The following is a 15,869-nucleotide window of genomic DNA, read 5'->3' on the forward strand; positions in this document are numbered from 1 at the left end:
GGCTAAATAAAAAAAGGCCAAAGAAAAAAAAGAGAAGGCCCAACAAGAAAAAAATGAGAAAGAAAAAAATGAGAGAAAAAGATAGATGGGACAATGTTACTATCCATTTTCCACACCTGTGCTTCAAAGTAGCACCATGATCTTCATGATAGAGACTCTCCTATGTTGTCACTGTCATATACTAGTGGGAATTTTTCATTATAGAACTTGGCTTGTATATTCCAATGATGGGCTTCCTCAAAATGCCCTAGGTCTTCATGAGCAAGCAAGTTGGATGCACACCCACTTAGTTTCTTTTGTTGAGCTTTCATATATTTATAGCTCTAGTGCATCCGTTGCATGGCAATCCCTACTCCTCTCATTGGCATCAATTGATGGGCATCTCCATAGCCTATTGATTAGCCGCGTCAGTGTGAGACTTTCTACCTTTTTGTCTTCTCACATAACCCCCATCATTATACTTTATTCCACCCATAGTGCTATATCCATGGCTTGCGCTCATGTATTGCGTAAGGATTGAAAAGGCTGAAGCGCGTTAAAAAGTATGAACCAATTGCTCGGCTAGTCATCGGGGTTATGCATGATGAGAACGTTTTGTGTGACGAAATTGAAGCATGGCCTAACTATATGATTTTGTAGGGATGAGCTTTCTTTGGCTATGTTATTTTGATAAGACATAATTGCTTGGTTAGCATGTTTGAAGTATTATTTGTTTTTATGTCAACATTAAACTTTTATCTTGAATCTTTCGGATCTAAATATTCATGCCACAATAAAAAGAATTACATTGAAAATTATGCTAAGAAGCATTCCACATCAAAAATTCTATTTTTATCATTTACCATGCTTGGGGATGCTTGATACGTCTCCAACGTATCTATAATTTTTTATTGTTCCATGCTATTATATTATCTGTTTTGGATGTTCAATGGGCTTTATTATACACTTTTATATTATTTTTGGGACTAACCTATTAACCGGAGGCCCAGCCCAAATTGCTGTTTTTTTGCCTATTTCAGTGTTTCGAAGGAAAGGAATATCAAACGGAGTCCAAACGGAATGAAACCTTCAAGAACGTGATTTTCGGAACAAACATGATCCAGAGGACTTGGAGTGGATGTCAAGCAATCAACGAGGAGGCAACGAGGCAGGGAGGCGCGCCTGCCCCCCTAGGCGCGCACCCCACCCTCGTGGGCCCCTCGTAGCTCTCCTGACCGACCTCTTTCGCCTATATATACTCATATACCCTGGAAACATCAGAATAGGAGCCAAAACCCTATTTCCACCACCGCAACCTACTGTACCCGTGAGATCCCATCTTGGGGCCTTTTCCAGCGCTCCGCCGGAGGGGGCATTGATCACGGAGGGCTTATACATCAACACCATAGCCTCTCCGATGATGTGTGAGTAGTTTACCTCAGACCTTCGGGTCCATGGGTATTAGCTAGATGGCTTCTTCTCTCTCTTTGGATCTCAATACAAATTTCTCCTCGATTCTCTTGGAGATCTATTCGATGTAATCTTCTTTTGCGGTGTGTTTGTCGAGATCCGATGAATTGTTGGTTTATGATCAAGATTACCTATGAACAATATTTGAATCTCCTCTGAATTCTTTTATGTATGATTGGTTATCTTTGCTAGTCTCTTCGAATTATCAGTTTGGTTTGGCCTACTAGATTGATCTTTCTTGCAATGGGAGAAGTGCTTAGCTTTGGGTTCAATCTTGCGGTGCTCGATCCCAGTGACAGTAGGAGAAACGACATGTATTGTATTGTTGCCATCGAGGATAAAAAGATGGGGTTTATATCATATTGCATGAGTTTATCCCTCTACATCATGTCATCTTGCTTAAAGCGTTACTCTGTTCTTATGAACTTAATACTCTAGATGCATGCTGGATAGCGGTCGATGTGTGGAGTAATAGTAGTAGATGCAGGCAGGAGTCGTTCTACTTGTCACGGACGTGATGCCTATATACATGATCATACCTAGATATTCTCATAACTATGCTCAATTCTATCAATTGCTCGACAGTAATTTGTTTACCCACCGTAATACTTATGCTCTTGAGAGAAGCCACTAGTGAAACCTATGGCCCCCGAGTCTATTCTCTATCATATTAATCTACCGTTATTTCTATTACCATTTATTTTTTGCTTTCTTTACTTTTAGTCTTTATCATAAAAATACCAAAAATATTATCGTATCATCTCTATCAGATCTCACTTTTGCAAGTGGCCGTGAAGGGATTGACAACCCCTTTATCGCGTTGGTTGCAAGGTTCTTATTTGTTTGTGTAGGTGTGTGGGACTTGAGTGTGGTCTCCTACTGGATTGATACCTTAGTTCTCAAAAACTGAGGGAAATACTTATGCTACTTTACTGCATCACCCTTTCCTCTTCAAGGGAAAACCAATGCAGTGCTCAAGAGGTAGCACTGGTCAGTACACTACATGGTTCAGTTCAACATTCCAGCTGAGAACACAATTATAATTGGTTATTCTGGAATGAGATAACCTAACCCTGGATGGCAACAAGAAAAAACCAGAGTGAACTCCAGGAAATTTAAGCCTGTCGGGAGGCCCTTTGCTCAGAGAAGCCTTGCTTGTTTTTTCCTGATTTGTAAACCTTCTCACAACTTTGTCTTTTGCTGTGAACTAGTATATGTTTGTTATGTTCTATGAATCATTGAGATGTATAAAATTGCTTAACTTATGCTTTTCAAGTTTTTTATGAAGCCGAGTTTAATATGAGTGTTCCACATGAACGCTAGACTAGCGTGTGAACGTTTGGAATTTACATTGTGGCCTCAGTTAACTGCGTGAACCACTGTAACAAGATACATAGTTGCTTATATGTCAGACAGCATATTGTTGATTGTTAGCTGGTCGATAGCCTAGTGTTGAAGCGATCTGAGCCAATGTGCCGTGTTTTTCACAACTTCATACAAGTGGGGTAGCACCAACAGTGTTTAGAAGTACTTATGTATACGTCGGCGCACAGTTCTTGAACAAGTACTCTATTTCATCAAAACACACACTGCTCGTATGATAAACTGTCGGGACCCCGATTCCAAGTCACACCGATCTAGCCTGTAACACCTCATATCACTTTGCGGCCTCACGCACGGCACTCCCACGGGTGTTGCCTTACCATGGCCCGGAACCGTTTGCGCCTTTTGGCTCACGTATATGACAATGTCGCTAGCATCCATATGACAGAGAACCCGGGCCGACATGGCTAGTCATGAACCCAAAGCGGCACTAACGTATGGGGATAGGCATACATGAATCAACACCGAACGTGTCGGTCAACAGCGTGCGAATCCGGGCTGTAGCACTGGGCTAACAGGACTCCGGGAACCCGGGCTGTAGCAGGCTAGGAAGGACTCCGGATGTCACCGCGTGACATTTCCCCTAAGGGACAGACACAGGAACGATATGAAACACATGCCGGCCAGTCAAGTGTCCAGAGCAGTAGTGCTGGGCTAGCAGGACTCCGGTGAACCGGGCTGTAGCGGACTACTATGGCTCAAGGAGGCACTAGACTACATTTCCCTATAAGAGAGGCTGCTAAGGATAGACAACTAGATTGTCGGATCCCATACATACCAAGCATTTCAATCATACACACAATATGCTCGATATGTGCAGATACAACATGGCATCACAACAAGACTCTACGACTTAGAGTATTTATTCATTAGGCCCCGAAGAGCCAGATATTACAAACATGGGTCTCATGACCCAACATTCAGAGCATACAAGTCAAACACATGCGGAAGCTTAACATGTCTGAGTACAGACATCTACAAATGAAAAAGGCTGAGAAGCCTAACTATCTACCAGATCCTACCGAGGGCACAAGATCGTACCTAAGGTATCAAGCTAAACGTCGAAGTCCACACGGAACTACTAGCGAGACTGACGTCTCTCTGCAAAACATAAAATAAGCAAACGTGAGTACAAATGTACCCAGCAAGACTTACATCAGAACTATCTACATATGCATCGGTATCAACAAAGGGGGGTCGTGGAGTTTGACTGCAGCAAGCCAGCTTTGACTCGGTGGCTATCCTAAACTATGACTGCAAGTAACTCTTTGAGGTGGCGCACACGAGTCCACATAATCACCATATCAATACTCCACTATGGACCCGCTCCCGTCTCCCTACGAGAACGCCATCCATAGCACTCACGCTTATCTTGCGCATTTTAGAGTATCCACTTTCACTTGTCTATGAACTGTTATAGGCAACCCAGAAGTCCATTTCCGCGGACACGGCTATTCGAATAGATGATGTTAACCCTGCAGGGGTGTACTTCGTCACACACGCTCTCGCCACTTACCACCATGTACACGTCGTGTACCTCGGCAACCTTCAAGCGGAAGCCTGGCGAGGGAGTCGGCCACAGCCTACCTAAACACTCAAGTCTCTAGTCCAGGTTTATCGCCTATTCAGGTTCCATCCGCAGGGAGTCCGGCCGAGGTTTCCACATACGGCCCCGAACGATGTGTGCAGGGTTCCCGAGACACCAAACGGGCGCCCGGTACACCGTGCCACGTGCCTACCGCATCACAGCCCACCCCTCGGTCAGCGCTGTCCACGGCCTCCAGCATACTACTAACACCAGAAACTACTTGCAACTCCTGGACAGAGGACAAGGGTGATTAAGAAGCCGAGAGGGTCCATTGGTTTCGGGCCCAATGCGTGGTAGTAACTGTATCATGGATCACAAACACAGAACTCAGTTCCTGAGGACGGCTTCAATTAGACAACCCACCATGTACTCCTACATGGCCTCTCACCGCTACCTTTACCAAATCGTGTTCACACACTTAGCTCACACACAGTAGGACATGTTCATCACCATTCCAATTCATCCCCGACGAATCAGACCCGACTCAACTCTAAGCAGTAGCAGGCATGACAAACAAGCATGTATGAGTAGGCACATCAGGGCTCAAACAACTCCTACTCATGCTAGTGGGTTTCATCTATTTACTGTGGCAATGACAGGTCATGCAGAGGATAAGGGGTTCAACTACCGCAGCATGTACAGTTGAATCGTTGTTGTCCTAATGCAGTAAAGAGAGCAGGAGCGAGAGAGTGGGATTGTATCGGAATGAACAAGGGGTTATGCTTGCCTGACACTTCCGAAGATAGCATTGAGTCTTCATTAGTGTCATCGAACTCATCGTCGGAAACACGGCTATCGAGAGGGGACAATACCGGCAAACAAGGAAGAACACAATCAATGCAATGCACAATATGATGCATGATCATGACATGGAAATATGACGTGATTTGGCCTAATGCAACTAGCAACAGAAAGGTTTGGGTTGATTTGAACTCAAGGTTCAAATTCAAATTCAAACTATGAATTCAAATAGTGCATTATCATGTTTTCACCTATACAGCAGGTATAACTTAGTTTGACATGCATGAAAATGATACAGATGGATAGATTGCATTTTTCTGATAATTTTTCATATATAAATTATTTCATTCTGAGCTACGGTTGATTTTATATGATTTTTAGAAGTTTATACTATTTTCTGGAATTTCCTGATTAAAAATAAATCCAGAAAATGTAATACTGCGTCAGCCTGACGTCATCACTGCGTCAGCGAGTCAACAGGCTGGCCAGGGTCAAACCTGACCCGTGGGACCCGCACGTCAGTGTGACAGGGCAGGAACAGTGGCTGACCAGTGGGGCCAGGTCAACGGCCACGTCAGCGTAGTCAAACTGACACGTGGGGCCACTGAACTTAGATTAACTTAATCTATTTTTATTAGCTGGTTAATTAGACAGTGGGGCCCGGCTGTCATTGACTCAGGTGGTAGTTAGTGGGGTGATTAGCTCCTAACAGCCGGGTTGGGTCGGCGGTTAGTCGCCGGCGACGTCCAGAGACGGCGGCGTCGCTCGGGTTTTGCCCTCCGGCGACCAAATCGGCGGCGGAGGGGCTCTACGTGCAACTGCGACTCATCCGCGTCCAACGGTGCCATTAGCTCGAGCCGGGGTGAACCAGAACAACGGCGGGGAGCACATCCGCGGCGGCGCCCGCACGGGGTTGGCCGAGGTAGCGTTGTGGTGTGCGGGAAGAAGAGTTGGTGGGGGTTATCAGCTCCTGGGAGTGTGGTGAGCATGACGACGGCCTCGGACGCGAGCTACAGCAGCTGTGGCCGCGACGGCACCATGGCCGGCGGCGAGGAGTGCTCGGCATGGTGGGGCGGCAGCTGGAGGACAGGCACGAAGGGGGCGAGCAAGGGGAAAGAATCAGGAGCTCACAGGGATGCGACAGGGCAGGTCAGCGGCCTCGGGGACGCTCTGGTCGAGGCGAATCGACACCGGCGATCTCCGGCCAGAGGCGGCGGGGACGAGCTCGATGGCGACGCTTCCGGGCGTCGGGGCTTGCTTCCTTCGTCGAGGGGACGTAGGAGACGATGGCGGTGCTGCTGGATATCCTAGCTAGGCGAGGGGGGCTCGGTGGCCACGGCAACGGCGACGGTGGCGACGGCTCCGTTCGGTGGTGCTGCGGGGAGAGAGACAGAGGGGAGGGGAGAGAGCGCAGCGAGTAAGGGAGAGGAGACAGGGGCTTCGGGGCGTCGTCGTGGCGTCGCCAGGAGGGGCCGGGGAAGGAGGAGGTGGCGCGGGCGCGTGCTCGGCGGCGGTGCGCTGTCCCCCTCCTCTGCCTACTGGAAAAGGTAGGTGGTGACTGGCATGGGCCAGGTGGGCTGGCCTAGCCACTTGGGCTGCAGGTAAGGCCCAGGTAAGGTTCTCTCTCTCTTCTGACTTTTATTTCTCTTTTCTATTTTTTCTGCTATTTGTTTTGAGTTGATTTAAAACATCAAATCATTTTCTAAACTTTCTGTAAATTGTTATGTGAGCTCAGAAACTAGTCCAAGGTCACAGGCAACTCACAAAAATATATGGACTTTATTTCTTATGTAACAGAAATAAATCCAACCCAAATATGTCATTGATTTAATTCAAAAGGCCCAAAATAAATATTTCTGTGATTCCAAAAATATTGGTTTGAATTTTATTCTTGCCAATATTTTTTCCAAGGTCTAACAGGAACATTTTCTTGGGCTTCTTTGAGAAGATTTTGATGTTGATCATTTTTAAAATGATTTCTGAGGCTCTCCAATTCCCCAATTCAAATTTGAAGGAAATTTAGTCATGATGCATGGATGCAAGAAAAATCAAGCAAGGGCTGATCTGGGGCTGTGACAGCTCACCCCCACTAAACAAGAATCTCGTCCCGAGATTCAAGACGTGAGGTAAGAAAACAGAGGGGGGTACGAGCTAACATGATCTTCACGATCCAAGTTGCACTTCATAAGAACGTTGATTCGATCACCATCTTTGTCTCGATGTCTTGTTCTGAGAGCTCCAACCGACAAGACAACAAGAGGAAAGGGAAAACTCTAGAAGGATCGATCTTCTCGAATATCGAACAACTCAGGATCAACTCATGGAGGGAGGCATTGAAACATCTCTCGAACTGAGAGGCAAAACATGCACCAGGAGGGACGGAAGAAACAATTTGACGAGGGTTTCAAAGTAGCGAGGAAAAATTGCCATGATTCTATAACGGGGCACCTTGGGGAAGGTGACTCGTAGAACTATTCCTTAAGTGGCAAAAAGAATTACTTTTGATCCTAAGATCATTGAAACTCTTTATGCCAGCCTAGGGCAATCACAAACGATCGTTCGAGGGAGTTCGGGAGAACGACACACTTGGTCTAGGATGGACGATGTGGACTACCTTGTTACAGACAACACAAGGGGTGATTTGCTTAACACCGGAAATGGTCGGAACCCCTGGTGGGACCACTTTTGAAGATGGTCCTTATCAGTAATTACTGGGAAGGGTAATCCAAGGTAGGATGGCACAATGGCGGTGCAAACTGGGAACATAATGCAAATGCTGGAATGATTTTAGTAACAGGGGAGAAGCTCAACAGTAGAGAGTGAATCCACTGTTTGAAGGGTTTAGCATAACCGAAGGAAACTGGGAGCAATTCCAGTTAGTGCTGATGATAACACCTAGCGCTTGTGCGTGCTCTCAAGAACTTGAGCATTTCCATATTCATCAAGGTTTTACCAACATCCGTGTCGAGGATCCTGGCAACACAACATACTACCATGATGAACGGTGACGGAGGATGCAGGTGCAAAGGAGGACATCACTTTCTCAGATTTCACCTTAGCGAAGCCAAGGGAGCAAAATCTGGATGATCGACCGAGAGACATTTAGCACTCCGCTTCTAATGTTCTCCTTGATGTTCTAGCGTAACCCATTAGATGTGGTTTGGAATCTTGAACATCAAGTAGTAGGTCGGACTTCGGGAGCGTAGGAATCCATAGGGAATAACTAGCGGAATAAATCCTAAGAAATCCTTATGGGGAGGTGGCCAACTTCCTCAATCAAGATGCTACAATAATAGGCCTTCCGGCTGGATGTGTTGGCCACGACATCCACTTTACCGGTTATCGAGAGGGCAATATTATAATTCTTGGAGAATGTTCCAACCATCATGTCTGCCCGAGATTCGGATCTGGTTGGTGTCAGGATATTCCAGACTCATCAAGTCTAGAAGGAAAATGAAAGTTTGCAACACAAATCGACGAGATGACGTTGCGAGATTCTCAGGGGATGAACTACGATAGCAAGCTCCAAAACACGAGCTGGTTCTGCTACAAACATGTGAACACGTTGTCCCAGACAAGCATGCCCACATGGTAGTCTTACAATGAAACACTACCGAGTTCTGGTTGGGAACCATCAACGAGGATATCGAAGTTCTTTCATAAGTCCGGATTAGCTCTTATGAAGGAACTCCTTCTCCTTGAACAAATCAATCAGTGGCTTGGTGTGCTAGGGATACATATAGAATGAAGGTTGCAAGTCTCCAAACCGCGGTATACTTCGCACATATGCATGACTGACTTGGGACGATTCCAGAGGAGGCAAAACAAACTTTCTCGAATTCACGGCGGCAACTTGCATCTAATGCACATGAATTAGAGTAAGTCACTTCTTCCATCCAACATATGCTTCATAACGGAACACGAAGATAATGCTTATAAAGTTTCCAATACTAGCTGGATGTTCAACACGAGTCATGGAGAAGGTAGCAGTGTTGCTGATGGGCTCAACAACAATGCATCCAGGTTTCCATGGAGATGGAATTCCATAATTATGTGAACAAGTGATAGCATTGGTCAGACCCAAAAGATATAATGGTGTATGCTCGAGGGATCAACCACGAGTAAGACAACATTATGAACATCGTTGGTTCTGATTTGACTTGATGATAGCCCATACTCAAATCAAAGTCTTAATATGAGAATAGGTCCAACAACTGATCACAGGGACCAATCGATGAAGATATCATCTATCTTCAACACACACAAAAAGATATCCCTTAGTGATAAACTAAGTCAGATAAGCTTTTATCTTCCAACTCTCCAAGTTGTTGTTTTGCTTAACCAACTAGCTTAGGGGTATCCAGCACGGATTCTTGGAGAAGGGGTGGTTTACAAGAGACCCACTTGATCACGAACTCAACATAGCGGTCAGGTGGCAACCTGGTGACACTTCCGAGAAGATATTCGGAACATCACGAACCACCGATATGTTACTAAGCTCGAGAACGATCTTGCTTTTCAGAGCAAGACGATATGACCGAATAAGCAAGGACTGACACTATCCTAACTCATTGATCGAAAAGTGCACCGGGAATAAGGACTGGGTAGCACGATCAACCTTAGGATGTGATTCAGTAACCAACACGCTAAGGATGAAATTATTGTCCTTTAACTACCAAGCAACGGAGTTGCTAGGAGTATAGATTTCACACATCATAGTTCACCTGTCGGCATTCCGGTCGTGACGACACGGAACTGAGGAATGAGCAATGATGGCGAGAAGTATCACTGCGTTAAGAATTCGTGAGAGATGGTGCAATTCCTACAATATTCTCGACATAAAGGGGGTAATACTCGAAGGTAGAACAGAACAAAAGCTGGTTAGGCATTTGATCTGCGGAATACAACTACTTTGACCCAATCCCAGAGATGGACGAGGTACTGGAGTTTGTTTCTCCTAGTCATTCCGGATTAGAATGGCTTGACAGACCACAGGAATAATAGGCATCGATAACACAATTGCACAATTACTCCTGACTATCAATTGATAGACGAGGGCCAGAAAATAACTAAAGAGGGACAACCCAAAGGAACATATGTTTTTTTTTCTGAGTTGTGGATGCATGGATTAGTATGTCGAACCAAGTCCAACAAGTTTCTTCTAGATAACCCATGCAGAAAGGGTAGAACTGGCAGATTCACAATGTAGAATGGAGAACTCATTAAGAGCACTCTGGTCGTGACCTTTTGGTTCAAACGAACTCCTGCCAAGAATGGTTCATGGTATTTAGAAGAACGATATACCTCGGACCTCGAGGACTAATGCAAAGGTTACTAATAACCTAAAGGAACGAGCAAACACTAGCTACACGAGTTAAGTAGAGTGAATCTTGGGTTCAAGAACCCAGAAATAGAATGCCTACCAACTAAATGGCATCACGGGATGCTTTCGAGAATAATGGCCAGAATCATCACACTGGGGATGCGAGCATTGCTAGATTACTAAGTGGTCCTCTAAGACACCTAGGGTCATAATAATAACTACAACATATATGTCAAGGCAGCAGAGTACCTCAACTCAACGATTAGTGTGGTTAATCTGGCCCAAAGGAACATCGAGAACGGAAAGAAGGGATTGCAAATGCATCGGACTATTTAGAAACCTGGGATGACTCGGACAGCATAACGGCTGTAAATGCTCAAAGGATTTGAGACATCCTGCAAAAATGGTGGCATAACCACTTAGAAGCACAATATCAAGGTTCCGAGACCAACTATGAACACACGGAAGTAGTAGAAACTGAACTGGGGCTTTAATCCATCAATCCTAAGATTCTACGGATTAGTAACACGTGATCCTGATAGAAAGATGAGAAGCCTAGTTCTTAATCCCCGTAGAAGAGAAGAGGGTGACTCAGATCAGAAGGGCATAAGGTAAAGGAGTAAAAAGAGCCTTACGTTCCCTTCCACAATCAATTCCCTTATATAACTAAAGCATTTCTAGACTCAACTTCGACCAGTTTGGCTTCGTAAACCTACAGGCAGTCAGGCTCTGATACCAACGCTGTCGGGACCCCGATTCCAAGTCACACCGATCTAGCCTGTAACACCTCATATCACTTTGCGGCCTCACGCACGGCACTCCCACGGGTGTCGCCTTACCATGGCCCGGAACCGTTTGCGCCTTTTGGCTCACGTATATGACAATGTCGCTAGCATCCATATGACAGAGAACCCGGGCCGACATGGCTAGTCATGAACCCAAAGCGGCACTAACGTATGGGGACAGGCATACATGAATCAACACCGAACGTGTCGGTCAACAGCGTGCGAATCCGGGCTGTAGCACTGGGCTAACAGGACTCCGGGAACCCGGGCTGTAGCAGGCTAGGAAGGACTCCGGATGTCACCGCGTGACATTTCCCCTAAGGGACAGACACAGGAACGATATGAAACACATGTCGGCCAGTCAAGTGTCCAGAGCAGTAGTGCTGGGCTAGCAGGACTCCGGTGAACCGGGCTGTAGCGGACTACTATGGCTCAAGGAGGCACTAGACTACATTTCCCTATAAGAGAGGCTGCTAAGGATAGACAACTAGATTGTCGGATCCCATACATACCAAGCATTTCAATCATACACACAATATGCTCGATATGTGCAGATACAACATGGCATCACAACAAGACTCTACGACTCAGAGTATTTATTCATTAGGCCCCGAAGAGCCAGATATTACAAACATGGGTCTCATGACCCAACATTCAGAGCATACAAGTCAAACACATGCGGAAGCTTAACATGTCTGAGTACAGACATCTACAAATGAAAAAGGCTGAGAAGCCTAACTATCTACCAGATCCTGCCGAGGGCACAAGATCGTAGCTAAGGTATCAAGCTAAACGTCGAAGTCCACACGGAACTACTAGCGAGACTGACGTCTCTCTGCAAAACATAAAATAAGCAAACGTGAGTACAAATGTACCCAGCAAGACTTACATCATAACTATCTACATATGCATCGGTATCAACAAAGGGGGGTGGTGGAGTTTGACTGCAGCAAGCCAGCTTTGACTCGGTGGCTATCCTAAACTATGACTGCAAGTAACTCTTTGAGGTGGCGCACACGAGTCCACATAATCACCATATCAATACTCCACTATGGACCCGCTCCCGTCTCCCTACGAGAACGCCATCCATAGCACTCACGCTTATCTTGCGCATTTTAGAGTATCCACTTTCACTTGTCTATGAACTGTTATAGGCAACCCAGAAGTCCATTTCCGCGGACACGGCTATTCGAATAGATGATGTTAACCCTGCAGGGGTGTACTTCGTCACACACGCTCTCGCCACTTACCACCATGTACACGTCGTGTACCTCGGCAACCTTCAAGCGGAAGCCTGGCGAGGGAGTCGGCCACAGCCTACCTAAACACTCAAGTCTCTAGTCCAGGTTTATCGCCTATTCAGGTTCCATCCGCAGGGAGTCCGGCCGAGGTTTCCACATACGGCCCCGAACGATGTGTGCAGGGTTCCCGAGACACCAAACGGGCGCCCGGTACACCGTGCCACGTGCCTACCGCATCACAGCCCACCCCTCGGTCAGCGCTGTCCACGGCCTCCAGCATACTACTAACACCAGAAACTACTTGCAACTCCTGGACAGAGGACAAGGGTGATTAAGAAGCCGAGAGGGTCCATTGGTTTCGGGCCCAATGCGTGGTAGTAACTGTATCATGGATCACAAACACAGAACTCAGTTCCTGAGGACGGCTTCAATGAGACAACCCACCATGTACTCCTACATGGCCTCTCACCGCTACCTTTACCAAATCGTGTTCACACACTTAGCTCACACACAGTAGGACATGTTCATCACCATTCCAATTCATCCCCGACGAATCAGACCCGACTCAACTCTAAGCAGTAGCAGGCATGACAAACAAGCATGTATGAGTAGGCACATCAGGGCTCAAACAACTCCTACTCATGCTAGTGGGTTTCATCTATTTACTGTGGCAATGACAGGTCATGCAGAGGATAAGGGGTTCAACTACCGCAGCATGTACAGTTGAATCGTTGTTGTCCTAATGCAGTAAAGAGAGCAGGAGCGAGAGAGTGGGATTGTATCGGAATGAACAAGGGGTTATGCTTGCCTGACACTTCCGAAGATAGCATTGAGTCTTCATTAGTGTCATCGAACTCATCGTCGGAAACACGGCTATCGAGAGGGGACAATACCGGCAAACAAGGAAGAACACAATCAATGCAATGCACAATATGATGCATGATCATGACATGGCAATATGACGTGATTTGGCCTAATGCAACTAGCAACAGAAAGGTTTGGGTTGATTTGAACTCAAGGTTCAAATTCAAATTCAAACTATGAATTCAAATAGTGCATTATCATGTTTTCACCTATACAGCAGGTATAACTTAGTTTGACATGCATGAAAATGATACAGATGGATAGATTGCATTTTTCTGATAATTTTTCATATATAAATTATTTCATTCTGAGCTACGGTTGATTTTATATGATTTTTAGAAGTTTATACTATTTTCTGGAATTTCCTGATTAAAAATAAATCCAGAAAATGTAATACTGCGTCAGCCTGATGTCATCACTGCGTCAGCGAGTCAACGGGCTGGCCAGGGTCAAACCTGACCCGTGGCACCCGCACGTCAGTGTGACAGGGCGGGAACAGTGGCTGACCAGTGGGGCCAGGTCAACGGCCACGTCAGCGTAGTCAAACTGACACGTGGGGCCACTGAACTTAGATTAACTTAATCTATTTTTATTAGCTGGTTAATTAGACAGTGGGGCCCGGCTGTCATTGACTCAGGTGGTAGTTAGTGGGGTGATTAGCTCCTAACAGCCGGGTTGGGTCGGCGGTTAGTCGCCGGCGACGTCCAGAGACGGCGGCGTCGCTCGGGTTTTGCCCTCCGGCGACCAAATCGGCGGCGGAGGGGCTCTACGTGCAACTGCGACTCGTCCGCGTCCAACGGTGCCATTAGCTCGAGCCGGGGTGAACCAGAACAACGGCGGGGAGCACATCCGCGGCGGCGCCCGCACGGGGTTGGCCGAGGCAGCGTTGTGGTGTGCGGGAAGAAGAGTTGGTGGGGGTTATCAGCTCCTGGGAGCATGGTGAGCATGACGACGGCCTCGGACGCGAGCTACAGCAGTTGTGGCCGCGACGGCACCATGGCTGGCGGCGAGGAGCGCTCGGCATGGTGGGGCGGCAGCTGGAGGACAGGCACGAAGGGGGCGAGCAAGGGGAAAGAATCAGGAGCTCACAGGGATGCGACAGGGCAGGTCAGCGGCCTCGGGGACGCTCTGGTCGAGGCGAATCGACACCGGCGATCTCCGGCCAGAGGCGGCGGGGACGAGCTCGATGGCGACGCTTCCGGGCGTCGGGGCTTGCTTCCTTCGTCGAGGGGACGTAGGAGACGATGGCGGTGCTGCTGGATATCCTAGCTAGGCGAGGGGGGCTCGGTGGCCACGGCAACGGCGACGGTGGCGACGGCTCCGTTCGGTGGTGCTGCGGGGAGAGAGACAGAGGGGAGGGGAGAGAGCGCAGCGAGTAAGGGAGAGGAGACAGGGGCTTCGGGGCGTCGTCGTGGCGTCGCCAGGAGGGGCCGGGGAAGCAGGAGGTGGCGCGGGCGCGTGCTCGGCGGCGGTGCGCTGTCCCCCTCCTCTGCCTACTGGAAAAGGTAGGTGGTGACTGGCATGGGCCAGGTGGGCTGGCCTAGCCACTTGGGCTGCAGGTAAGGCCCAGGTAAGGTTCTCTCTCTCTTCTGACTTTTATTTCTCTTTTCTATTTTTTCTGCTATTTGTTTTGACTTGATTTAAAATATCAAATCATTTTCTAAACTTTCTGTAAATTGTTATGTGAGCTCAGAAACTAGTCCAAGGTCACAGGCAACTCACAAAAATATATGGACTTTATTTCTTATGTAACAGAAATAAATCCAACCCAAATATGTCATTGATTTAATTCAAAAGGCCCAAAATAAATATTTCTGTGATTCCAAAAATATTGGTTTGAATTTTATTCTTGCCAATATTTTTTCCAAGGTCTAACAGGAACATTTTCTTGGGCTTCTTTGAGAAGATTTTGATGTTGATCATTTTTAAAATGATTGCTGAGGCTCTCCAATTCCCCAATTCAAATTTGAAGGAAATTTAGTCATGATGCATGGATGCAAGAAAAATCAAGCAAGGGCTGATCTGGGGCTGTGACATAAACCGTGACAACTTAGGTCTTACCGTGCCATATTCATGAAAAAACTAGTGAGGACGCATCTGTTTCGGCAACAATTACGATGGTTCTCACATGATTCACGGGCACACAAAAGTAGCAGCGGTTCTTATAGACGGATTCAAACAGAGTACTAGCCCAGAGGGCTCGATAACAGGCAAGGTTCGGATAATTAGACACAATCCAAACTATTATTAAACACTAGCTGGGCCAACTATTTCATGCCTCGATCTAATTTGGGCTGGACACAAGACAGACCTTGCCATGAACATCATCGAGGATGTTCGGCAGCAGCTCAATCCTGTGAACCTTCATCAAGACAACTGATACGTCTCCAACGTATCTATAATTTTTTTATTGTTCCATGCTATATTATATTCTGTTTTGGATGTTTAATGGGCTTTATTATACACTTTTATATTATTTTGGGACTAACCTATTA

Source organism: Aegilops tauschii, chromosome 1 (genome assembly GCF_002575655.3).
Source record: "Aegilops tauschii subsp. strangulata cultivar AL8/78 chromosome 1, Aet v6.0, whole genome shotgun sequence".
NCBI lineage: Eukaryota > Viridiplantae > Streptophyta > Magnoliopsida > Poales > Poaceae > Aegilops > Aegilops tauschii.